We start from the raw sequence: 27647 nt of genomic DNA on the forward strand, positions 1-27647 counted from the left end.
GCATCCATGAATGTCTCTGAGGAAAGACTGTCCAAAAGTGTGCGCACTTATCCCCAGTTGAACAGCTATCGTGTCTCGCCCCTGTCTGTGATGGCAAGCTCTACACCCCAACTTCCAGTGTGTCCACTCTGAATAGCTATAATTACTTTTTGGACTAAAAACACTGTTCGGACGACACTTCGTACAAAACCGCTTTGTTTCACGCACACCCGCACTCAAAAATTGTTGCAGCCCTGAAGAGATGCGTTGTCTTTACTGAGCAGCGTCTAACTGATGACTGAAAATGTAACGTATATTATTCTGAAAATGAAACAGGTGCTTCAAAATTCAGCTGTTACTTTTCACACATCTCCCACAACCTGCTTGCATTCAAAAAAATTCAAAAATCGACATATCATTGGGGGCTTTATACAAGCTACTTTTTTCAGGCCTAATAAAAAGAGTGTGAGTGATTCCTAAAATTGTGAAATGTTAAGACAGTTTGATGTACTTTGGAGGGAGTACAGCTTTCTTCTACAGGCCTGTGTTTTATATCCCACCACACTAGTAGTTTGCTTTGGCCGAGCATCCACACAGGAACCTAAAATGGACTTGTCATGGAAAATTGCCTGCTTGGTCTTGAGTCCAAACAGCTTTATTTGGATGGAGCAAAGCACTGGAGCCTATCTGAATTAAAAGATGTGGCGTAAGAAAGGCTTATTTTCAGAGGCAGGGCTCAAAGTATGCGCCGTTAGTACCCTGAGCTCTGGGCGGCTCCTGAAGTCGTGTTTGCAGTGCAGGGAGAGGAGCCAGCACAGATGGTTAGGTACCAAAGGCAGCTGACTTTTTCTCATGCCTTTAAATGGGAGCACTCTCTTTCTTAGCTAATATTTAGCTCCTTCAAATGCTAATGGAGTGGCTTCGCTCTCCAAGGTTAGCATAACAACTATGGGAAAGCCTTTAGATCTCAGACATTTGTTTACCAGATGAAAGAGCCTGCACATCGTAAGAGCAGAGAGGGAGAGAGTCAGGCCTCTCAGCACTATATCTCCTGAACTACCCCCAGTCAATTTCAAGTTACAAGGCTGCACTATTTGTGCCATTTTCTAACAGTTAATTTCCCCCAACACTTATTTTCCTCTCTGATGATTTTGAGAGGAAACAGTTTGCATGCTTTAATGTGATGTCGCATTGCATGTGTGTGTTTATATGTGTGTGGGAAGTGGGACTCTGCATCATAATAAATAAAGGCTGGGAGAATAGATAGCGGCATAACTTGAATATACTGTTATGTTCCTAAAAAGATAGAAAAATAAATCAGCACTGCTTTGTATGTTTTTGTATAATTTATTTACATTGCATCACAGATTATTTTGATAGGAGCAGGAAACAGTGTGCTTAATTTTGTGTCATTTTTGTAATTTGAGCTTTTCTTGCTTTTTTCTACACCTCTTAAGATGACTAAAGACATTTACATTTTCATTTATTTCAGTATAAACAAGAAAATGTAGGCTCCAGAATCTTTCTCTTTGTGCTGTATCCACAAGCTGCTTTGATTCTGTTTTTAGCTCCATTTGATCCATTGTTAAGTAGAAGAAAAATGATTTATATCACCATGGAAACGCCAATAGCGAGCACAAAATACCAGATCCAAAAAAACGCAGCTTTAGTTTTGATCAGAGCTATCAAATGTTATTGACGTGTGCTAGTTCTATGACTTAAAAAACAATTATCCTTTGAGTGAGATAACCTGAATTATTAATGTATGTATCAAAAGAGAAAAAAGAATGGCCCATAAAAAGGTCCACTATAAGTAGCAGCATTTCCCCGGCTGAACAGTTTCAGAGGCAAACAACTCATATTATACTTCAAAACTGTAATAAAGCACTATCTTTCCAGCATCTCCGTAATGCATTATTCACTTCCAGTTGCCAAGAGGAGACTCTAGAGGATGGTTAAGAACCCACTACAATATTTATGTAGTATGCTGCAGTGCTGCCACACACACATACAAAACCCTACCAATCCATATGGATAGAATACCCATAGCTCTGTGGATTAACAACATAAAACTCTTAACACCGACTGTAGCCTACACTGTTAGTGTGTTTTTTCTGTATGTTTATTAATTGGTAATAGCAGAATGCATTATATCTTTAGGATTATTCCCTTTTATGTCACGCTATCACTTTCTCCCTGGCGTTGGCCCACATACTGTAGATTGTTTGTGTCTGTTTCAGGATCCAGGCCAGCCATGACTTCTTCACTTGGGATTTCTATACTAGGAGCATTCTCAGTGATGATCTATTTGGAAATGGGAGACAGAAAACACATTCCTTAGAGATGCTAAATATATTTCTGAAGAGGCTCGGAAAGCATGTTTGATTAAAGAGCGCAGCGCCGTAGCCTATGTAGTGCATCAAACTCCTCAAAGTAACAGAGCAGGGTTTATCTTTGCAGATCATTAAAGATAATGATGTATGCTGTACGGTAAGGATACGGACATTGCAGGTCATCAGATGATCATGATGATTGTCTAATGAGACACAAAGCTCAGGATCCTATAGGTGTACGGAGAAAAGTCTACACATTGTTTTTCTTTACATTGCATTAGTATTTGGGAGTTTTCTTTCTGAGAAAGACATGAACCCAGGTGTTTAGCAATGAAATGTGGTGGATTTGGCATTAATAACAGTTGTGTTTTTATCAGTAATGAAGCAATAAAGCAAAATGTAAAAAGCATAGGCAAAAAAATCCCCAGGTGAACTGAAAGGATAGGACCGGTGCACACTCTTTGTGTCTAAAACCTCTTCCACAGCAGACTGCTGATCCAGGAAATGCGTGGGACCATCACCAGCGAGAAAGGGTCCATCAGGGTTATGTCGACCCCACAAAACAACTCTGGTCAAGATCAGGGTTGAGAGCTGGGTCAAGCTCTGCTCTGCTCAGTGTAAAAGTTCAGGTTGTACCTGAGACGCTTTATTTCCACGGCCCAGCCCCCTATAAGGAATGAACCCAGACCAGACTGGACTGAGTCTGTTCAAGTCTGGGTCAGTTGGTGTTGACAGTCGTCAGATAAAATCATGTAGTGTGTGTGATGTGTAAAGATTCTAATCTTAAGTCTTCCGATCCGGTTGCTGCCAGTCGTTCTCGTAAAGATTTTTTTAAAAACATGTTTGATATTTGCGACTGACATCTGTGACATGCCGGCAAATAAACACCTTCACCTGAAGTTAGCTTCGTTTCACAAAGTTCACTCACCTCCAGTTCCCTCCAGGCTCGTCTGTTTTGGCCTTTTCAGCACAAATGTCACTGCACATTAACAGTGCAAGCTGCCGGCTGCTGTCCATGCTCGCTTTGGTACAAGAACGCGCAACAGTTCTCGCAGGATTTGCGGGCTCGTCTACCTCCAGAACTCCAGTCATTACTGACTGGTAGTCCAGTGTCTAGTGTATTTACTCAGTCAGTCAGTTTATACTCCTTCCTTGCTATGTTGGTGGAAACAATCTTAATGTGTGGTTTGTCTTTGTAGGTTTAAGATAGTCTGCAAGTTTCAGACGTCCAGACTGAAAACAGCCCTGTGTGAAAAAATGCAAGAGGCTGCGTTGGTGGGGCTGTGATTTCAGGTACAGAGACAATAAAATATGATCTAGAAAGTCCAGTTTGAGTAACAGATCCACAAGTTTGATGGCTCAGATGTCAAAACACTGCACAGTGGTGTTTAACATTATGAGGAAGGATTTTACTGCTCTCTGAAATGATCAAGTGACAATCATTTTATCTTTATTGCTGACTGGCACTCCCACAGCGTCAATGAACTGGCCTCATTCTAAATGTCGGTCGGAACCCGACCTAATGTGACTTCACTGTAACGTGTGTGCTGTGGAGCATTACAAGGACTGTGGGTTTTGTCATGTGCAATACATACAATATCAATATTAACATCAATGTGGGAGATGAAACAGTGTGGCAAATACATAAAAATGGGATGAACAATGATGAGATCACTGTAATAGGTGACTTGTTCTATCGCATCATCCAATAAGGGGGGAGGCATGTGATAAAGTTTTCTTCCATGCTGTTACTGTCTCCCTTCATAACCCCACAATCCATGATCCCAATCTAACAATGTGATCAGCTCTCTACACTCTCCACATCCTGATAAATAGAAGCTCTGAGTCATTGAGTCCAGATTGAGAGGCCTGATATTTTGTAGTCAGGGAGGCTATTGTGGCTATTTCAGCGTATTTGAGGTCAGGGCATTCAAGGAGCTGTCTTCTCATGGCTTGTAGATTGAATGAATAAGAGAGAGTGACTGCAGCAGGCATAGAGTTTGAGTGTATGTGTGTGTGTGCGAGAGAGAGAGAGAGGCAGGAAGATAGATAGATAGAGAGAGAGCACCCACTTTCACACACGGACAGAGAGCGGGAGATAGGGCTCTTTGTGCTGATGTGTTCGGTGACCTTGCGCTCTCAGTGATGGGCCTCTATCTCCGCTCACACAATAGAACAGCAAAATAGGATTCTTAGATACATCAGCCCACAGTGGAGCCAGAGACTGGATCTCACTGATGCAGTGGGCCCATGCAGCGTTCCTGCGTTGGCGTGCATGTGTGTGTGTGTGTATATATACTGCGATAGTGGAAACAGCAGAAATAGAGGAAAAAGGAATGCCATCTATCACAAAGGCTGAGAGGCCTTGGCAGAGCCTCGGGGTGGTTATTATTTTGCCCACAGTGTGTGGGTGAGCTGCAGCACACAGCCTGGTTAGACAGCACATGGATTTAGAGCCAAGGTGTTGTGCTCCAGTCAAGGAACAAATCATGTGAAGTATAAAACACTTTATACAAAAAAGTTTTTTTCCATAAAGCATACATAGAAATGTCTTTACTGTTCATAACAGCTCCAAAAAACTAAGTCAAAACAGATTTGTATTTTTTTGTCCAGGCGATGCTTGCACTATGTAGAACTATCACTGACTGCTTGTGCTAGGAAAATTTACAAGAAGAAACAAGCATGTAATATGTATTGATCAGCTGTTCAGTCGCAAACATAATCCAGGTACACTGCACAGCAGTAGTATGGTATAACTGAAACCCAGAATCTTGAGAGCAGACTGGCACACTCAATTTTAGGTAGACCACCTTTATAAGTGTGTGTGTGTTAAAGAGTTAAGACCAGTTGTACTATTTTAAAGAATTAAACTCATGAACAATGTGTTTTACAAAATAGTTTCATATTAAAATCACTTCAAATGTCTATGCGTGTCTCAGACTGTACTGTTAAGTGATGGTAGATTAAATCAGATCCTTTCCTTAAAGGAGGAGGCAAGGTGACGTTATAGAGTTTAGGGTGGAGGTCGGGGTGGATGGGTGTGTCAATGAAATACTGGACTTTAACACGGAAAACTGCTGTTTGTTTCCTGTTTCCTGTTACAGTCAACATGGTCATCATAAAACTGATTTATTTTTCAGCAGTGATTTGTAGCGGTTTTGGAAGGCTCAAATAAAATGATGTCGTCCTGCTGATAGGGGCGTCAGATCACACCTTCTATGTGTCATTCTAGAGGGCGTGGACAAATGGCGTAGTTTGTGTTGCCACATTGTACAAAGTGCAAGTACAGTCCTGCATTAAACACCACAGAGGTATTATCAGCAAAGTGTTCTTAAGTATGAAATGTAAAAACTATGTGCAGAATGGTCCCTTTTCAGAGCATTATATTGTAGTATTATAGGATTATTATATCTAATGCATTATCATGTAAGGAGCATTTTAATATTGTCGCTGGTTGGGTTATAGCAAATTTTAACTACTTTATATGCTACTGTAATGTCAAATCTATAATAATGCATTCTTTTTTATAAGGTCATATGTTATGTATTAAAAGTTGATAAATCTATTTAGCTACATTTAAAGCCCTTAAAAAGTCTCACAAAGTCTTTTCAGAGGTGTTCAGTTGTGTAGCTTGTTTTCAGGATCAGGGATGTGATTTTTCCGGATTCATCCGGAATTCCACATTTTCCGACCTGAAAATGAGACCCACGTGAATCATGCAGATCTGTTCTAAAAAGATTTCATGGTCGCACTTGCTTCTCTGTCCTCTCCTCTGCGAGTTTGACCCGGTTTGACCGACACACACACACACACACACACACACTCACACACAGCGGACAGCAGAGCAGAGAGGCCGCGGAGGAGACAGTGAAGCGGGTGGTTAGTCGAGTAAAGAGTAGAAAACGGAGAAAAGCGATTTCTGCACCTGCTTTGTCCGCAGTTAGTACAACCACAGCGCGCTTCTTAAACTAATTGTACGAACAAGCTAAAATGCAAAGTGAGCTGCTGGCTGAGACGGCAGCCCCCCCCTCTCTATAAGCGGTACCTGCAGCAGAGGGAGGGATAGAGGACAGGAGGGCCTCCAGCATCAGTCCTTCCTCCTCCTGACTCATGTCCGTGTTCTTCATTCTTTCTACACTTCATTCCACACAATCATATTCTCTCACTATATTTTGATGTCAGGAATATGATTTTTTTTTTTGTTGCTGACATTTTAGATTTGTTTCCAGTGAGATATTGAGTGCATATAGTGACTTTACTGTTGCTGCTCTAGAAACAATATTTTGTTATGTTTAAAATATAAATCAATTCTAATCCTCTTATGAATTTATTTTTTTTTAAATAATCATTTTAAAAAATCCAATTATTTAGTAATGAAAAAAAAAAACAGATAAAGATACATGCCCCTACAGCTGGTTAGTAGCATAGTTTTTAGTCAAATAACATCGAATTTACTGATATTACTCTTTCTAATAAACCTTGCATTGGGTTAGTCACTCAATTCATTCACCTCGAAGTGGCGATGAGGTCTTAAAATGCATGGAAAGGGTCTTAAAAAAGGTCTTAAAAGGTATTCAATTTAACTTCAGGATTCCTGCATATACCCTGATGTAAATGCAGTCCATTGACCATTAAAAAAATCTTCCTGCTGATTTTACACACAAAGATCAGGTTAGCTTGAGACTTCACATTTAGGAGGGTTTATTAAAAGATGGTATTGAGTTGCATTACAAAAACTGTAAGATCCAATATTCTTGGAGCTTCACCCACACGAGGGACTAAAACGATATCTCGACCTCTGCTGCTTCAGATTTGACAATTTGTTTTTTAATGTGTCTCTCCCAAGACCCCCAACTTTATGGAAGTGAAATACTAAATCGAGTACGCCTTCAATCTGCATAGTAACCACTAACTATAGCTGTGACAGCCCTGTCTCCTACAAAACGTGTTTATATGCTACTAATTTGTTTTGGAAAAAATGTTATTGATTATGTTACGTTATGGATTATGATCACTGGCAACAGTTTTTCAAGTCCAAGAAGTGAGACTTTCATGAAGACATTTATGTATTACTGTAATGTGTATGTACTCATCTATATTTGGTGATGTATATTCTATATCTGATGTCAGGACAGATCGTTTTGAATTGATCAGGCCCTTTTCTGATTCTTCCTTTTATATTCTTTGGCACGAGAGTACAACAGAAAAGCTAGAACTTTCCGAGCACCTGTTTTGTAAGAAAATGACAGCTAAGGAGGAAAAAGAGACTGATTTGCCTAAAGAGTAGTCTTGAATAAAACACTGCGCACAACATGAATTCATTCTCTTTTCAATGATGTTCAATTTGTTTCAAATGTAAGCAGCACAACCCCATCCAACCCCCTCTCCTCTCCTCCCTCTGCACTCCTTCTTCCTTCCATCATCTGTCCGTGTAGCCGTGATGCGATAAGACAGGTATGGCTACTCCCACGCCAGATACATCTTGATACATGGCTGGCTCTGTGGCGCGTAAACCCCAAGGTCTTTGTGCTCCTCACGTTGTGCAGATCAATCTCTTAGGCAGGTTCCCAGGAGGAACACAAAGCCTTACAGCTGAGACACTACTGTCCCTCAGCAGCAGAGAGAGAGAGAGAGTGAGAGGCAGGGGCAGCAGGAGAACGACTAGGAGAGAGAGGAGGGAGATGGTAAATTGGGGGGAGGGGGGGTTAGGGATTAAGTCTTTTCTTCCAGGATAAGGACCTGTCTCTGAGAGAAAAACAGAGAGAGGCTCTCTTGGAGGAGGAGAGGGTTCGATCCCTCGGTCTCCCCCTCCTCCTTTTCCTCCTCCTCTCTCCTCTTCCCTCCCTCCTTCTCTCTTCTTCTTCTCTCTTTTGTGTTTCTCTCCCGCTCACTGTAATCCAATGTGACACAGTTACAGATGGTCTATCAATGCCACAGCCCATCAGAGCCCTGTAGAGGGGCCTGCTGGGGGCCTGATGGGCTGTCCAGTACCCTGCCTGCCTGCATGCCTGCATGTTTGTGTGCATGTCCATGTACAGTCTGCATCTATGTGTGTGTATGTACCTTATGTTACTCCCCCCTTTGCTCACCTGGGACCAACCAAGAAGGCCAACACATCGAACAGCCGTGGCTTTGATCAGTCACAGGACGGATATATATGATATATACACTACAGGGCTGCAAGACACTACAACTCACTGCGGCGGGATTCTGCCTCCACACAATGGATTTCCTGGGAGGCAGGAGAGAATAAACCAGGCTGACACTTTGACGGATAGATGTGGAATGGTGTGTTTGTGAGTAAGGGCCTCTCGTGCCATCTCACCATGGCAATGGCATCCCAGTGGAAAGGCTTTTGACTATATGTCGTATCCCATACATCCACTCCAAGTCTCAGATCTCATCTCTATGTACCTGTATAGGCGCAGCTTCCTAATTGAACCTGAAAGTAGAAAACACATAGCTCTTTCTTATGGTAATCAAGCACTGAGCAAAAAATATACAGCATATTAAACAGATGCTATATTAGAAGCATATATAATACAACACATACAAAGGGACAATGTAATATTCTTGAATATGGTAATGAATATGGTAATATTTGAAATGCCAGGATCCAATTTGATTTCTATTTTCTTGTGGCATTTTTCATAGTTAAAGTACCCCTCCACTCAAAAATGTGTTTTTCTTATGTTTAAAGGTTCAGTGTTTAATATTTAGGGGGCTCTATTTGCAGAATATGGCAATAATATTCACAGGTATTCATACTTTTCATATTCATACCATTTTTATCTACATAGGGAGCGGGTCCCCTTCCACAGAGACCGCCATGTTGAACCACCATGTTTCTAAAGTAGCCCAGAACGGACAAACCAAACACTGGCTGTAGATAGGGTCTTTTGCTTTTTACGCGAAAACTGTAGTTTCTCCTACACGCTTGGAAGGGGAGGGTGAGGCAAGCAGTATTCAAATTGTTACAATCTGCATTTTCACCGCTAGATGCCACTAAATCCTACACACTGCTCCTTTAAGTCTGCTAAAATGTCAGACCTTGACTTTAATGACTTGTATCTGGGCAAAGTTTGTACACTAGAGACGTGTTTTCACATGCCTCTACTGAAGGGGGGGGATGTACACTTCCATAAAATCTGAGATTCAAACGCACTCCGGGCAAGCTAGATGTGGGACGTCACAAATTCAAAAGCCAATAGCAATGCCATCGGCAAAGAAACCTGAAATCTCAAGCGCAGAGCGGACTTGTCAGTACAGAAAGCAAGTTAAAGTTAAGTTAGCTTTGTGAAAGTTTTGACAGCAAACATGGTGTGCAGTTTTTGGGTGTAAAATGGACCCTGAAGCTTCCTTCCACTATCTACTAACGTTACGTGATAACAATGTGAACACACTGTAACATCGTAGCAGATATTATTGTATGTTTCACAACCACTAATGCTGTGTCAGCCATTGCAAGTTACAAGCTAACAAACAACATAAACAAATGAGGCTCAAACATGTATGGCTGAATCTCGATGTTTCCTAGCCATCTCGACGTGCACTGCTCTCTCACCATGGATGTATATCTCTCACCCACACCCGTGCTCTCACCGGCACCGGTCAACCTAACACACAGCTGTGGTGGGCGGGACATTCAGAGATCAGGAATTTCTCAATGAGGGGGAAAGAGTAGATGTGCTTCCAGCCCCTTTCCAGAGTTTTTTTTTCACTTTTTATGTGGGATAACAATGTTAAACAAAATATTATCATAGTAGAGTATTCTAAGTCTATTCAAATTTTTTGTATAGCATTTTTAAATGGTACTTCAGCAATTTAGTATTGCATTTCAGTACAGTCCTACATTTCCCATAAAGCAACTCAAAAGTGTCTCTCCATTTGACCCTTTTGTCAGGTAAACTTCCACATCCCAGGCTTTCTGTTATAATTATGTTTTCTAAACTGATCTTTATTTGTAAAATCAGTGGAGTGTCCATTTGAGCATTTAGCAGAGTTTCTTTTATATCACACAGGTCAATAATGAGGCGAGAAGATGTGAGTCTACCTGACTGAAAAAAGCTTAATAGAGGCCGGACAATAAATACTTTAGTGTATGAACATGAGACAAATTACAGAGTTCAAAATAGACTAAATAGCTGGCATCAATCACAAACAATGCATAAGTATAGTGACAAAAAGAACATTAATCATAATTTCTGATACCAAACAGTCAAAAAGCTTTTGCAAAAAGAGAGGTGGTCAAAAGTTACAGCTCACCAGCAGATAGACAGACACTAAACACCACAAAACTGAAGCCTCCAAAGTGACCACATTATTGAATCAACACCTCTGTGACAGTCTCAACAAACACTGAACTTTGAGAGCTGGTATGTATAGCAGGGCTGCTACTTGGAACATGGAGCATAACCTGAAAGCACACCAAACCTGGACTCCTAAGCAACACAAAAGGGAAGCTCATCTATATGGATGCATGCGCTCTTAAGCACCTTTAAATGTAACTTGACCAAATTCCCTTGAGTCCTTTAACACAGTTTGGGTGCATTTAAATCTGTATTTTGAGCTGTCAATTTGTGATCAGACACATTCTAGTGACAGGCGTGTACAGGTCCATTCAGACTGATGATTGGTCATTATGGTTAAAGAACAATTAATCAACATGAGGAAATTTGATATGGTCAGATGCACCCTACAGTTTCCTCAAAATGCCCTCATATTCCAAAACAGCAACTATACAAGGAGAGCTGAACAAATTCAAAAGCAGGTCATGAACGTAAATCTTTATATCACTTAAATTTTATAGAAAGTTCTGGAGTGCAAATACATTTAAATCCCCTTCACCTCTCAAAGACCTGGAGGTTTTTCTTATTTGGTACAATAAGCATGGAAGCTGTTGTGTTAGAGAGAGAGCACTGGTTTAAAATACATGTCTACTTGTATTCTATTAAAACAACATGGGTTTAACTTGCATCACAAACCAGTCGACAGCAGTTTTTTTGCATTTGCAACGGTGGAAAGCATTATTTAAAGGAAAAGCTGTCACATAATTTGACACATTTATGACAAGGAGTACAGGACATAAATACTGCCCATCTAAAAATATATAAAACTTTCTTAATACATCACAAATTGTCACACATAACACACACCACCCACACAGTGTGTATATATCTATATACATATATATAGATATATACAAGTTAATTCAGTTCAATACAACAGATCTGCCATAAATTCTACATTTAGGAGGATTATAATGTTCAGTTTTTGTTGGCACTGTCAGAGAGGTGTTAATGCAACTATAAGTTTATTATTGAGATTGTCGTTAGTGGTGGTGTTGTACTAGATGGCATCATATTGAAATTTGTTTCTAATATTCTTCCCCCCTCATGATTGTAAATAGGGTGGGCAACACATTAGAAACACCTCGCAATATAAAACAGTCCAGTTCAACACCACTGCAAACTACAACTTTCAATAATAAACATATATTTAAGTGAATGTTATTATCGTTGTAAAGGATAAAGACTTCTTGTCCGAGCTGTTGTACTGGGTTGTTGCATTAGATGTTACAGTATACTTAGTAAAGTAGCAACTGAGTGTATATGAAATCAAAACAAAGCTATATTTTAGAAAGAAACTCATCGTAGCCTGTAATCTGACTCAACTGACATTTTATTTTGCTTCAGTGAAATACTTCAGGTGGTGTGCCCTACACTGAATTCAATACGTTCAATAAGATACAATTTAAACAGCCACCAGTGCGCACATTAGACATTAATGTCATTCAGCTTTCTGAGACATTTTAATGTCCGTGATTTCCTTTCTAACATGATGTTTATGTATTATAATCAGTCTGCACGTTCATGTAGACACACAAACGGGCGCGCCCACACAAAATGCACAACTAACTATGATACTATCACTAAAGCTTTACAACTACTGTAAGTTCGGAGTAAATGTACCTATCGAACGTTGTGTTTACTTGGTTCATTTGGGTGGCCTGACTGTCAAGGCATGAAACTTGTCACTGGAAACTCTCCCTGCCGGTGCTCCATTGAGAGGGGTGAGCGAAAAGACTACACAGAGGAGGGGCTCTGTCTTCCGTTCCGTCAGTGCTTCAGTCCGACCATTCTGTTTAAAACACATTGGTTCCTACTCAGCTATGATCCGGGTTTAGTACAAAAAATGCAATGCGTGATAAAGATTCGGGGCTTTGCTGAAACCATTCAGGGCTTGAGCCCCGTAAGCCCACCCCTGGCGCCGCCTATGCATTGAAGATGAGACTGACTACAAATTTACAGGGAGTGAAGGATAATGAGGAGGAAAGTGAGTGAGAAAGAAAGAGTGAAAAGAAAAGAAAGTTCACTGACACAATCATGTCAACCTCTTATACAGTGTGTGCAGTACAAGTCCATATATTTCTGTGTGTGTGTGTGAGGGTGTGTGTCACTGAGGCGGTGGGGTGTTGTCTGCCACTTGGGGCCCCTGTTGTCGACTGCTGGCGTATCCCAGAATCCTATTAGAACCAAGTCACACTTGGGTGGCACATTCATCATGGGCCCTGCACATTCAGATTGCTGTTATGAATATAATTAGAGAGGAGCACAGAGGAGATGTTCAGGGCACTCACACACACACTGATGGTCACATGTGAGTATACAAACGCATATGTCAGCGCACACACAAATGAGTGTATGCAGCATATTGTTGTGATGATCACGTGATCACTCCCATGCACATGTGGACCGACATGTACAGTCATACATACAGGTGCACATCGTCTTTGTCTAACACACAAACAAGGTGACGCACACACACACACACACACACACACACACACACACGCACACACACACACGCACACACACACACACACACACCTTTGGTGATTTCAGACACTTAATTTTCACCCCAGTGCTCAGTGTGCCTCGCCTCACCAGTATAGGCCAGGCCAGCTCACTTGGGAGCAGCCTGAACCACTCTGGCACTGTTGGATCAGTCTGTGCAGTAACTTTTGTATATATACTACTGAAATGGTATCTTCATTCAAATTATGTTAACCCAATGGTTCCCAACATGTGCGTCAGGACCCCCTATGGGGTTGCAAGATAAATCGGGGGGGGGGGGGGACCACAAGAGGATTACCAGGAGAGGAAAGGAGAAACGAAAATATCTGCTCCAAATAATTCTATTAAGCATTCCTCTAATGTTTGACATTTCCCCCTTGTAAGTTACTGGTGAGTTTTACCTCTTCAGACATTTGAATGAAAATGAAAAAATAAAACAGAATATAATAAAACAGGGGGGGGAAACATCACTCTTTGGTTGATCTAGTCTTAGCCCCACCGACATACAGTATGCAACCTGTGACGAGGGGCCACAAGTAGACATTGCTTTGTTTTAAGGGGTCACAAGCCAAAAAGGTTGGAACCTCTGTGGTAAAGGATAAGTCTGGTGATATTCTATATTTAACTTATTGTCAACAAATACCATGAAAAGACCAAAAGCAAGTGAATTGATCCAACTAACAAGTATTGTGTGTGTATCAAAGCCTGATGTAGCTTCCTCCTCTGTGCCATAGAGCTCCAGTGTTGTCTAAAATCTATTAAAAACACATCAGTGAGCCACGCTGTTTTGGGTGACATGTTCCTTCATTACCATGAACACACACACTGTAGTTTATTTGCGAATGTCACTCTTTTTTATCTTATTTTGTTGATATTTTATTGTTTTTCATTCTCCGTACTTTCATTTGTACTGAATTTATTTAATAATTGTGCTGAATTGTTTTATTTCGATTGTAAAATGCATGCAAAGCACGTTGTAACTGTTTTGTTTCAGAATGTTGTACAAATAAAGTTGATTATTATTATATCATTAGTCAGTGGAACAAATGAGCTTGAACAGAGAGCCACAGTCAGAAAGGATTGAGAGACAGACTAACACATTGCTGGTTTTGGTCTTTTCATGGGGTTTGTTTTCATTAAGAAGGATACAGAACATCACCAGCCTCATCCTTTAAGCTATTTAATGAAACCAAGCAATTTGCAAGTGGACTGCGTTTTATGTCATGCAGTATACATAGTTGTAACAGTTTTAATATATACAGGTTATTGTTCCACTTGTTTTTTGTAAAATTGCATTCTCAATTTTACATGAGCTGTAAACACACTCATTGTATGCTTTTTTTTCCTCTCTGTTCCAACCTTTAGCTGAAAGGCAACTATTTTACGCTCCTGACATGCTGTGCACTGCAGGGCTTGAAGGGTACTAATGCATTAAAAGTGGTGAGCATGGTGAAACTAAGCAGCACCACAGTAAGAAGTAATATTAGCAAAATGCTGTAACATTTCAAATACTTCAACACATCCACAAGTGCAGCTCAGTTATTAGCTGCTTAACACGCTCTGTGTGTAAAATATACACGTTTTTCCAAAACACTTACAGCTGTGGTGAAAGGACAAAGCACTCAGGTAACACTCTTTAAAGGACTTTACAACTTGTTTAAACCAATGATCTACTCGATATTTGACAAGAAGACTGAAACTAGAATCGTGTGTGTGTGTGTGTGTGCGTGTGACAGTACAGTAACGCCTTCAGCAGTGTAGCAGGTCATCAAATGAACATAAAATGACTCCAAACAGCTCTTGTAGTATAAGCCAAATGTTCACACTGTGATTTGAACAGATTTGTCAGCTCTTGATCTGCAGTGAACCAACAGTCGCATCAGCGGCAAGCAGATGCTGCCTGTTTGTTTCTGCAAACTACTCCTTTAAACATTAGCGGACAGTGGTGATGTCATTTGAATATGGATTATTACACATGTAAACTGCCAGGAATATAAAATATGCCAGTAAAAATTGCCTGTCATCACGGTGTTGTTTGGACAACATCCACACCTGCATTCACTTTACATGGAGAGGCAAGCAGGCTGGATTAGTTCATTAAAATGAAAAATAGAGACAGTGCCTGTTGGACTTAGTTCAAACGTATAAGCACCCAATTTGATATGTTTTGTTGTTGCTCCAGTGAGGATAAATAATGAACAACTAAATCTACTACATGTCAAAAGCTGGGAAGGTTTCCAAAAAGGGCTTACTCTGTATGATTTGATGGAAACATATAGGCAGTGATTGAGAGAGGCTCTATAATGTTTTATACTTTAATGACATGCATATAAAATTTGATTTCTCTACCTCTTAGAGCATATTATTTGTCTCCTCACACACAGTAGCCTGAATGATAACACGTCCGGGCTGAAGGCAAAAAGCTTCATTTGTCCACCTCAGAAATTCCTCATGAGGCCGACGCAAAGCTCTAATTAACTGTGTGAAGGAATGCCGGACGTCTGTGATGGCACGCTCTCTCTTTTTCCTTCACACACAAACAAGCTATTTCTTTTCCTCTTCTCCCCCTCTCTCTCTCTCTCTCCCTCCCCCCCCCTGCCTGTCTCTACCTCGCTCACCCCTTTGCTGAGCGTTAGCAGGAAGCTGGCCAAGACTCTCGGAAAGCCAGCATGTGTTTACCACCCTCTGAATGCGCGCCACGTCGAGAGCTCTGCCTGCCATCTGAATGCTCTGTAATATCAATAATTGATGCTCTTGAGGAGTAGTAATTAAATTAGTTAATTATGCCGGTAAAATTACATGTAATTATGAGACTGGAGGGTATGTTTAGTAAATTAGTCTCATCCATGCTCACTGTGTGTACTGCTGCCAAATTTTATTCCTTGATGATTAGGTAATTTTGATACCCTCTCCGTTTTTTGGAACAAATGCATCATTTACACACAGGCACTGTGTGATCAGCATTATCTTTTGTCACTGGAGGTATTCCTTTTTTATCCTTTATTTAATCTGCTGCTCGATAACAATGTGATAAGTGTTTTTGGCAGCAATTTCAGTGAGTTTTACTACTGATTTAAACATTTCATTGTGGACAAAAAAATAAAGATTTCCTTGACATGTTTACTTCTTGTTCTTTGTACATCTCACATGTTTGGAAGTTAACACCCGAACATGATGATTATAGTTAAAGGGTCAGTTCATCAAAAAAAACAAAAAACCAACAACTTAATGGTATGTAGCCATGTAGGTAGTTTTTGTTTAATTTGTCCAGATTTTCTCGATCTTGATCTCATATCAGTAAATCATTTTTTTCTATTAATGTGTGCTGGGAATCAGTAGGTCGTCAGGGACTCGACTCATTTTAGAATTGGGCCGAATTTCTGCCAAATCAGCCGTTGTTTGAAATTCTGTTTTCGGGGGGTCGCGGTGCCTCATTAATTGCCTGAACAATCAACAATCTGGATTTTGGATGATCGGTTGGATGTCTGGCATGTCTGTTAGAAATTTTGTTGGTCGCTATGCTTGTATTATGGCAGTTTGAGCAGTTCCACGGTCTGATTGCACACATGGCTTCTGTCAAAAGATCTGTTATAAACCGCGCTTGTTTTAATACTGGAGGAGTATTTTACATGTTGTGGCTAAAACTGAGGTCCTGTGATATAAAACAGAACTTCGCTGCAGAACAGTCAGACCATATTGTCGGCATCTTCCAGCCATCTGCAGCTCCATATTTTTCTTCTTCTTGCTTTCAGTTAAAGTAGAATCACACAGTAATACTGCCTTTCTCTTTTGTAACAACACTGGAGAGGATGCGTCGTCTTGTTTGAGCAAACTTTATTGCAACTGTCAATGGACAAAATTAAACGGAGGTTCCGTGTTTACGTTCGGAGTGAGCACGCATGTCATGGCTGGTTGAGCGAACCGCACGGTGTGAGCACAGAAGTCATCTGTTGATCGATTGATTAATTAATCATTTGGTCTACGAAATATTATATAATATAGTGAAAAATGGTGAAAAAGGCCCATCACCATTTCCCAGAGGTCAAAGTTGACACCTTAAAATGAGAATGAAATAAGATAATCAATCAATCTGTCATATAAAACTGAGAAAGGCAGCAAATTTTGATAAGCTGGAACCAAAGAATGTTTTTGGGCTTGAAAAAAAGATTTAAATGATCTAATGAACTCTAGTTGAATGAATGTATACATGAGAGAATACAATTCTTCACAGCCACCAAATCTTTGGAAATAATTTGACCACTGCAACTAATGGGCCACATGGGAGTTTAATTTTAAGTTGCTTTTAAGTCCCAAAAAAGGATATGGCAGGGACCTAGTGAAAGTAGCTGCAATACCAATGAATCATGTCTCTCACAAATGTACTGTGAGAAAATGAAACCCCATCTCAGCATCTTTCTGTAAAAAAGTGTCTAAATATGGCTGTGCGGCGGGTGGAGGCTCTGTGTCAGAAACGCCAGTGAACGCCTGCAGGCAGTGGACCAGCTCTCTCTTGTTTGACTTTGTGCTATGGAGGGAGGCTTATCTGTAAGCCCTGCCATATTGCAGCATCACATTTCCCCCAAGATCTCCTAAACAGCTTGTCGTGCTCCTACTTGTGAAATAGACGGCATATTGTCTAGACCAGGCTGAATGCACAGACAAATAACAGTTTTAAAAAAAAGTTTAAAAACACTGTGTACTGTAGTTAATGAGATTAAACTCACTGCCAAGGAAGTTTTCCCCCCATTAATTGCTTCTGGATCATCTCAGAGTCATGCGCAGAAGTTTCCATAAGCATGATCCCTGGTTCTAACAGTAGTCCTATATGTCATTTTAAAGTGACAGCTGATGTTATTGATTATTACTGTAGCTAATATTAAATGGGTATTGGAATTTTCAGAAGTGCCAGAACCGATTTTAAAAGTGGGAGATGCAAATACTCGCACGTCAACACACATCGAAAGCATGTATATGATTGGCAGAAATACTGGTCCACTCGGCCCTCCTGCGGCATGATGGGAAGGCTGTGGAGCCTGTCAGGCCTAAGAGGCTGTCAGTGTCTAACTTTGCCTCAGGCTGGATCCTTTTAATTTATGTTGGTAAAGAATCGCAAAGTGCTGCCATCTCTCCAGAGATGCCCTGGCAAGTTAATTGCATTCTTCCACTTGTTACCGACTCAATCACTTACAATCACACACACACACACACACACACATATACAGAAGTACACTCTTTTCCTCTGGGGGGATAAATGCATTTTGATTTATTCAGTTAAAAAGTGCCTCTTTCCTGAGACAGCCAAGTTCACAGACTCAAACAGACATTCGAGTTAGAGAACAGATTCAGTTTGACTACAGAGAAATCGTCACGCAAACACTAACACATGCTGTCATATAGATGCACATGTGTCTTGACAGGCAGAATAACTGGCAGATTGTGCAATGAGAAAACAACTGACACAGAAATCCTCCTCTCCACCTCTTTCTCTCATCTCACCTTCCACCCACATGTCTCTCTCCAAGGTTCCTCCTGATGTTCATTTTGGGTGACTGAGATGCGACCTCATTCATTGGATGTGACACCAATGGAGGTTGATGATAGAGTCATGTTTGTAAAGGAACCAGCGTTACATTTTTTTTCCTTCCACAACTTCCACACATAAAAGTAAAATGCAAGATAAGATCTTTATTTTGACTATTTTCTAATATTTTTTGTTCTATTGTCCTTGTATTTAGTTCAACAAAATGCTGTTGCTGGAAACACAATGCAACAATTTCTGAGTGCTGGAACACCAACCTCTTTGCATGGAAAGACCTAAAGTAACAGCCGGTCACTGTTTAAACCAGGACATGTAAGAGCTTCCATGAACTGACCGAAGATTGAATGTTATGTTAAATCACTTGGCGACAGAGAGTAGAAAAGCAGACTTTTATTTATGTGAAAATGTTGAAATGTAACTATGAGTCACGAGTGTGAAAGACTTAGCTCTCAAAACGGATATGCATTTTTTAAGGTTCCTGAAATTCTACTGCTCTTTGTCTTTTTTTTTTTTTTTTTTTTTTTACATTAAAGAGATCATCTTTACAGTTCTACAGTGAAAGGTCATCAGTTCCATTTTCCTTGCATGTTTCTTTATTCATTGTTAAACAGTAAGTAAAAATAAAAGCAATCAAGTGACAAGATATAAAAAAAATACACCTTCAAAAATGTTTAAAATATAAGTCTGGCAATATTCTGTATTCTTCTTATTGTCATCCAAATCCTACTAACTAGTATTGTGTATGTATCCAAAGCCTGTTATATCTTTTCCCTCTGTGCAATAGAGCTCCATTCAGGTCTATGGCTCTAATGGTAACTCCATTAGCTCCCACTGTACACTATAGTCAAGTCTTTTTCTTTTATTTGGGTGTTTTAGGATCCTGTAGGGAGTTCATCAGGATTAAAAGAAGAGGTTGTCCTGAAATTCCAGAGTGCGGACAACCTCTCCTTTCCCTTTGTGGGCTGTTTTTTGCCTTGCACCTGCACCTAATTGCTGTTGGATGTGCACATTGTCCACCTATGTACAATCAAAAATGTATATAGGCTGATTCTAGTATTTAGGTTTTTTTCAAACAGTAAACTGAACAAATAATTTATGAAAAATGCAAATATATATATATTTTCTAAAGTAGAAACTAGTTATTAGTGTCAGTTCCAAATTTTCCGAGGGGCATTGAGGGGCTTAGATTCACGCCTTCCTCATTTCTAAAATCGTTGCCACAGCTCTGCCTCTATTGTTGTCCAAAAACTATTAAAAGCACATCAATGAGCCACACTGTCACACTGGGTGACATGTTTATTTATTACCATGAACACACACACTGTAGTTCATTTTGACTCAGTCCCACACACACCGTCCTGCTGCCCCAAATACTCACTAGAGCACCAAATGTGTGTTAATCCACGGCTGAAAATAGTCCCCAACAAATGTGCCATTTCCTCCTGTTTGAGTAATATCAGCTAAAACCTACAGTGCACAGCTGTTCAAGGAAATTACTGAGCCTTTCAAAAAATTAAGTATATGTTTGTGACCAATTGTTTTTAAAGATGTACGTCTTTAATAGACTAATAGACTGGGGGCTGAGTGGCAGAGACAGGGTAGGGAAATGACGGACTAACACAGTGTTGGTTTTAGTCTTTTTACAGTATTTTTTGACAATAAGAAAACTATAGAATAACACCAGTCTATCCTTTAATAAAAAGTGAGTGGTCTTTCCCCATCCTAGGCACTGTAAGTCTTTCCTACATACTTGAATTGAATGACAGCTCTGTTTAATTTGAAAAAAAAGAAGAAGACAATAGACTCCTTATTAAAGTAAGATGATGCTGCTGGCTTTAATAAATATTCTGAGCTTTATAAGCCCTGGTAATTATTCAAAATTGTCCAATAAAAATCATGACATGTGGCTTAAATGCTTGCATATTACGTTTATTAGATGACTCTTGCTGTGATGCCCTGTTTATACATGTGTGTCAGTGCATGTGTACAGCTGTGTGTGTTTGTGTGTGGTGCATATGTTAAAAATGAGCACAAGGACAGCTTGTGCACATGCCTGCTGTACACACACGTGTGATAATGTGCATGGATGTGTGTCGGCTACGACTGTCGTTTTCATTTTATGAAGACTCTCCCCTCACAAACGACAGCAAACATTAAATAACCCTCTTAATTACATCCCATAATCCTCCCGTGATCCGCCCTCATGGATCCTATTATGAGGCTTGATCTTCGCTGTGGAAAACCTTACATCTCCCATTTTGCCATTATATGTCCTAATTTTTATCATCAAGGGTGGTATTATAAGCTGAACTATTGATCATAAAATCATAAAATGTCAAAATACATCACTTACCAGAGTGAAAAACAACAGCTTTTCTTGTTTCTTGATTGGTTTACATTTTACTGCATGACAGTGTGAGTCATGACTCCCAGCTAAAGCTAAAATACAGAGACTTATACGTCACTTCGGCCTCATCGACTGAGGATCATTCATCTTTTACATACAGTTGCTGCATCCCATCAAAAGGAATTATTTATTAAAGATGCCTTATTGTTGCGGGACAGTTGCATTCTGTTTGTGTGTATCCTGTATAGGGGTTAGCAGTAACTCCTTGTGTGTGATTGAATAGGGCAAGGGCTGATGGAGCATTAAGGGGGTTGAGTCCATCTTCACCACTACTATCACAGCCGTCACTGTTTGTTGTAGTGCCTGGTGAGAGGTGGAGGGGTGTGTGTGTTTCAGTGTGTATGTGAAGAAACGTGAGAGTAGACAGAGGTAGAGGGAACAAAATAAAAAGGAGACAGAGTAATGGTACCAAACCAAATTCCTGTCAATTTGTCAGAAGTGCCACCATGTTCTTCTCCAGCCAAGCAAAGAGCCACAATGAGCCAATAGACGGGTCTGTCATATATTTACTGAGCGTGATAATGTGTGTGTGTGTGTGTGTGTGTGTGTGTGTGTTGTGGGGAGACAGCTGACAGAATCGCAGGTGACAGACGATGAAAAGAAACATTACTCTCAGTAAAAAATGGAGGTCGCCCTGCGGAGGACAGGAGAGCTGCTTTAGCACAGTTAACCTGCAGAGAGTGAGGGAAAACACAGCAGAGAAAAATGTAAACTGGATTGTAAAGGTATGAACACACAATGAAAGGAAATATCTTGAAAAAATAAATAAGGAAGAAAGATTGTGTATGTGAAAGACTGGAGAGAGAAAACAATGACTTTAGTACACAGAGAGAAATAGGATGCAGTGGGATTCAAGATTTTTATCAAGGGCAATGATGCAAAGTGAAGCAATGCATCAAAAGGGGGTAAATATCCAAAAGTATCCAAGAGAGGCTCTTAAACACAGTCGGTTTACTGAGAAAAAGAGAGAGGAGAGGAAACGCTAGCATTTAGATGAAAAAGAAACACTTTTATCAAGTCTGATGATGTAATGTGGTGAAACACGTGCTTTAAAAAGGTGAAAATGGACAAGAACATTAAAGACCACAGAGAGCTGAGCTGGAAGGTTTGAGTGGAGTGAGAGGAAATGGCTAAATGTACTTAAATTGAAGTAGTTTGTATTTAAAGTATGAAATAATCATTTTAAATCAATAAATGTTACTTTTGCTACTTGCTCTCATCTATAAGACTCGACCTGTTTATGAGCAGTCATAACTATCAAAAAATCATGTACATGCGATTTTCAAAGATTAAAACTAATTTCAAAGTGCTATAGCATCAAAGATGATGAAAGAATAAATTAAAAAAGTTGTGTTCCTGTTAATTAGCTAACTTGTACAAGTAGAAGACCCCAACAGATAAATATCCAGCATAGCTTCATTTATCTGAGACAGACAGAAGCTGTGTAGAATGAAACACATTTGTGAAAATGAAACGTCCAAATATTGCCCTCTGAGAAAGAGATATGAGCTGGGAGATGTGCTAATGTTGCATTCCCTAAATCATTTAAATTAATGTGCCATGAAATAGGTCATTAATGAGGATGCATGGGCCATACATGGAGACAGACAGATGAGGAGAATGCTGCTGCTGCCATCATATAGCAGACTTCATTACACCAGACCAGACACGGCCACAGTAATAACTTCAAGAGAAGAAGAACTGCATCGTGAAGGAGGAAAATATAATCTTATTCAGCTGCTTTGGCACATTTGATCTATATATATATATATATATATATACACAATATATAATAGCAAAATTAATCTAAAATTAGTCAAAATTCTAGTTGTTGGCTAGAAATGAGAAGCGGCATATGTGCTGTGTGAGAATGGAAAGTGCATGTTCAATTGTTCAACATAAAATAAGATTATCAGGGCGGAGATGTGGCAGAACTGATTCAACCAATATTACTATCAATTATCACCATTTAAACACATCAGTCATCAAACTGGGCAGCTGTCTCTGCAGATATTTTACCACATGAGCATATTTAGATGAAGAATATTTACCAGTACAATGAAAAAATGAACTGCTTTTCACTAATGTATTTTAATTATATTTTCTCTTTTAAAAAAATCTTTAAGAACCTGAAGAGATCATTAACGCTGCTGTTTGTCACGTTTGTTTGACAGTTGTGGCTTTTCTACAAACATTCAAACATGTCTTCACAACTAATTTCACACCACTAATTACTTACAAAAGCCAACATTAAGCATATTCTAAAATTGTCTGTCAGCTAGACCTACAGTAATTGGGTGACATCTTTGTTTCTATGTCTGAAACGTGAGTTTGTGGCAGAATTTGAATGTGTTTTAATACGTCAGCCCGAAAGTTCAGTAACTGCCCAAACACAGGTAAACCATGGAGGTCCAGGAAATTAAATGGTGTTTACTTCACCAGCCGCCCTGCAATGTGTTCTGCAATCACCCAAATAACCAATGTCTGTCTGTTTTCAAGCTGTACAGTGAACCATGAGTGTGTTCTTTCTTCCTTCTGGTCTTCCTGTGGAGCCAGCATTAAAGTTTACCAGTTAAACGCCCTCCTTTTGCTGCTGTCCAACCGGTGTTTTGTGGTGAGTAATCGCCTTCCCACCTGCAGACGGGCTCGCCGTACGGAAAGGGAGTGTGAGCATGTGTGTGTGTGTCTGTGTGTTTGTTCTCCTACTGCATGCTAGTGTGTGTGTGTGTGTGTGTGTGTGTGTGTGTGTGTGTGTGTGTGTGTTTGATTTATGAGTGCAGATTTCAGAATGGGCTCTGTTTTTCTACCTCACAGGCTGCCTGTTGCCCACGCTGCTCCGCTCAGTCTTCAACCCAGATGCCCAGCAGAAGTCATACTATAAGGACAAAAAGGGTTTTGTGGTAATAAAATATTGACTGTGCCCAATGTGATGCCTTTAAATTGCCTGTTTCGTCCGACCAACATTCCAAAAGCCAAAGATATTCAGTTCGCATTGATATATAACAGAGAAATGCAGCAAATTCTCACAATTGAAAGGATGGAACTTCTTGAAAAATGTCACTGATTATTTTTTTGTCAATGGAATAATTAATTAATAGACAAATGCTGACAAATAGCAGTAGAGCAAAATAACAAATAGCAGACATTTTGGTCTCTCATCCTGTTTACCTCTCTTGTGTTAACCAGGATCAGTCTCAACAGCTGTGCTCTGCTGCTGTGGCTGCTAAACAACCGGTCAAGGCTAAGCCAAAGGAAAACACACACACACACACACACACACATTTCCAAAGTTGTAAAAACGCTCTTTTCGCCAGACGTAAAGAAGAGGTATCAGTGATGACAGGACATGTGATGTGCTGTGACAATGCTGTCGTGGAAGGTGTCGGTGGAGACAGGGTGTCACCCGACAGGAAGTGTAAAAGAGACACACAACTGTGAGAATAATAATCATCATCATCATCATCATCCACTGAGGATATATAAATGTTCCACCACTCCTACTGTTGTGTCACCAATAATAGTAGTGGTTGAGTAAAATAAAAAAACATGAATTCTTTTATTGAAATGTTATTTGTTTAAATGCTGGTTTTAACGCTCTTCAGTTGTACACAGGCAAATTTCATAGTTCATACCACAGTGACAAGTTTGCGACAATCCCTTTTCTGACGTGACAACGCGTTTGACACAATCCTATTTGAGTGCTGCACGGCGGTGACGGGGAATTTATTCTCTCTGGATGGGGGCTGACAAATTTCTAACAGTTGTGCCTTTTCTGGTGCTTGGTGAAAAGAGCTTTTTTTTTTTTTTTTGGTAGGACACAACATAACACGACTGACATGACACCCCTGACAACTGATACTGTGAAAGCTGATGAAAACACTCATCTGAGCTTTAATTAACATCAAGCTACTCACAGCCCTGTAGAGCCATACACACGCTTTGTCCTTCAATTATCATATGAAGCACATGTGAATATGCCCCTTTACAGCTGTTATTCAGACATGATATTGACATTTGATAGCACATTACGAGCTATGATGAGGAGTATACTATGTTTATTGTTTTGCACCAAAATATCAAAGCAAATTCCTTGTATGTGTAAACCTACTTGGCAATAAAGCTGATTCTGATTCTAAATTATATACATTTTTGTATAAAACTTCAGTTTGCCTCTCAGCCCAGACATTGGTACTTCACTGTGCAATATGAGCCTTTATGCATCCTAATAACCACATAAATCACTAATCTGTTTGTAGCATGTGGTGTTAAAAATGAACAAACCGTTTCATTGTTGGAGACTCTTTAACGGCCCTAATTACATCAAGCTATCACACGTGCGCTGTTGGCAAAGCCGTGGCAGAGGAGGCATTTGGGAGTGAGGAAGGTTGAAATGCAAAAGGATTACGTCAAACTGTTGCAAATCTTTTTCAGGGATTAGGGAGGCTTAAAGTCAGGAGAAAACCCAAGGGTGTCTTCTCCTGGTCCGTGTGTGTGATGTCTGCTTATACTATAGATGACACACAACACAGGTACACACACACACACACAAACATAGGTGCCTTGCAAACAAATAATTTCTTTCACATAGGCTTTGGTGTGCAGACCGCTTTTCCTGCACACACACACACACACACATCCATATGTGATGGGATCAAATCCTACTGTATGTGCTGGTGTGTGTGTGTGTGTGTGTGGCTGCCTGTGTGTTATTGAGGTGTGAATAGGCTGCGGGTCTGCCCAACACTGTCTCCAACAGGCTTAATCTGCGAGATGACCCACGGGGTCAAACCCATTCTCTCGGACGTGTCCCTTATTGTAGCAAGCAGTTTAGAGGCTCATCCACAGTCAAGCCCAGTTAAAGCGTGAAGGATCTGGGGGCTATCAGACAGTGTGGCCATCACATCACGTCTGCGTCTGTCTCAGTGTTCCTGACAGGGAAGGCAGAGAGGTTGCAGACAGAAAGAGAGAGAGAGGGAAAGCTAGCCTGACAGCTGTCAGACATGTAGTGTAAATGACAGGCGGGAGGAGAGACAGGTAGACGGAAACACAGATGGAGAGACAGACTGATTAATGAACAGACGCACGGCCAAAGATGGACGGATATACAGACAGGCAGGCAATACAGATGACACACATACACACATAGAGGGGCATAGGTGCATCAGTTGTAGCTGCAGTCCCATCGATTGTGTGCTGCATGAAAACAATAGAGATGACAGTGGAAATCCAGAGGAGAAGGGAGCCATTACAATGAATGATAAGCTCTTTATATGTGTCCAGGCAGACAGGGAGTTTGCCCAGGTGCTGCTCTTTGTGAAAGTGTGTGTGTGTGTGTGTGTCTGCATTCAGAATTTGTTTGCATTGGGACAATATGACAAGTCATATCCAATGCGAGAAATGTTTTGTGTCCCATAGGCTGCACCTCCCAATACTGTAAATATAACACTGAATCACAATCTCCATCCCTGGAAATGCAGTTTTTTTCTCTCCTTTCCATCTACTTTTCCTGCCTCAGAAAAAGAGCATTTTTTTTTTCTCTTTCAGATTTGTTTTGCAGTTTTTCTTTCTTCTCCTTCCAGAGTAATGATGCCGGTTCATTTCGGCTGGCCGCTGGTGAAAAGCATCGGAGCCAAAGCATTAGTTTTCCCAAAGCCTTCCCTGATAGAGACAGATGGTGTCCATTTAAAAGGTCCCATGGAAGTGTGTTATTTCTGGTGCTTACAACCCACACAGATACTGAGACACGCTGGGAAACACACACTCACGCAGATGTAGACGCCCAGTGCTGTCTACATCTGCGTGTGTGCATGCAAACACCCATAAACATGTACAATACATGCAAATACACACATAACATGCAGAACATGGATGTGTCTCTGTGTGCACAAACAGAGAGATGGAGAGGCAGCAGGATATTGGGGTATCTATCTATCTTTGCTGTGTGTGAAAGTACAATGTCACACCTTTCACGCTGCCCCATTTCAGGAGCCGGGTGTAAATATCAGCGTTTATGGGAGCCCCCCCCCCAACCCCTCCTGTTTTCCAGCATTTGAGCTATGAAAATAAAGGCAAACGAAATTCTGCTGATGCATAAAATGAGGATGGGAAAGGCACACAGTAGCACCTGGTGGCATAGCATCAATTGGTGGCTGTTAAATAGCTCCCTGTTTGTGCCAGCTGCTGCATTGTTGGACTGAGACAATATGAGAGTTCCAGTAGCAGGGCTTGCCACTGGTTCATCTGTGTGTGTGTGTGTGTGTGTGTGTGTGTGTGTGTGTGTGTGTGTGTGTGTGTGTGTGTGTGTGTAGCCTGACCTCAACCCCCCCTCAGGGTATATTGGTGTTTTCTAGAGCTCGTTTGACCGGCGTGGGAGACTTTCTGGATTCAAGTCACAACAATTGCATTCAAATTCAAATACTTTATTCAAAACAGCAGGGTTTACCTCAGGGTACACAACATCAGGTGGACACCCCAGCTGTCCACACCGCACCGGACATCGGCTAGACTGAGCTGTCCTCTGTCAGCTGAGGTTA

This window comes from Siniperca chuatsi, linkage group LG9 (genome assembly GCF_020085105.1).
Source record: "Siniperca chuatsi isolate FFG_IHB_CAS linkage group LG9, ASM2008510v1, whole genome shotgun sequence".
Lineage (NCBI taxonomy): Eukaryota > Metazoa > Chordata > Actinopteri > Centrarchiformes > Sinipercidae > Siniperca > Siniperca chuatsi.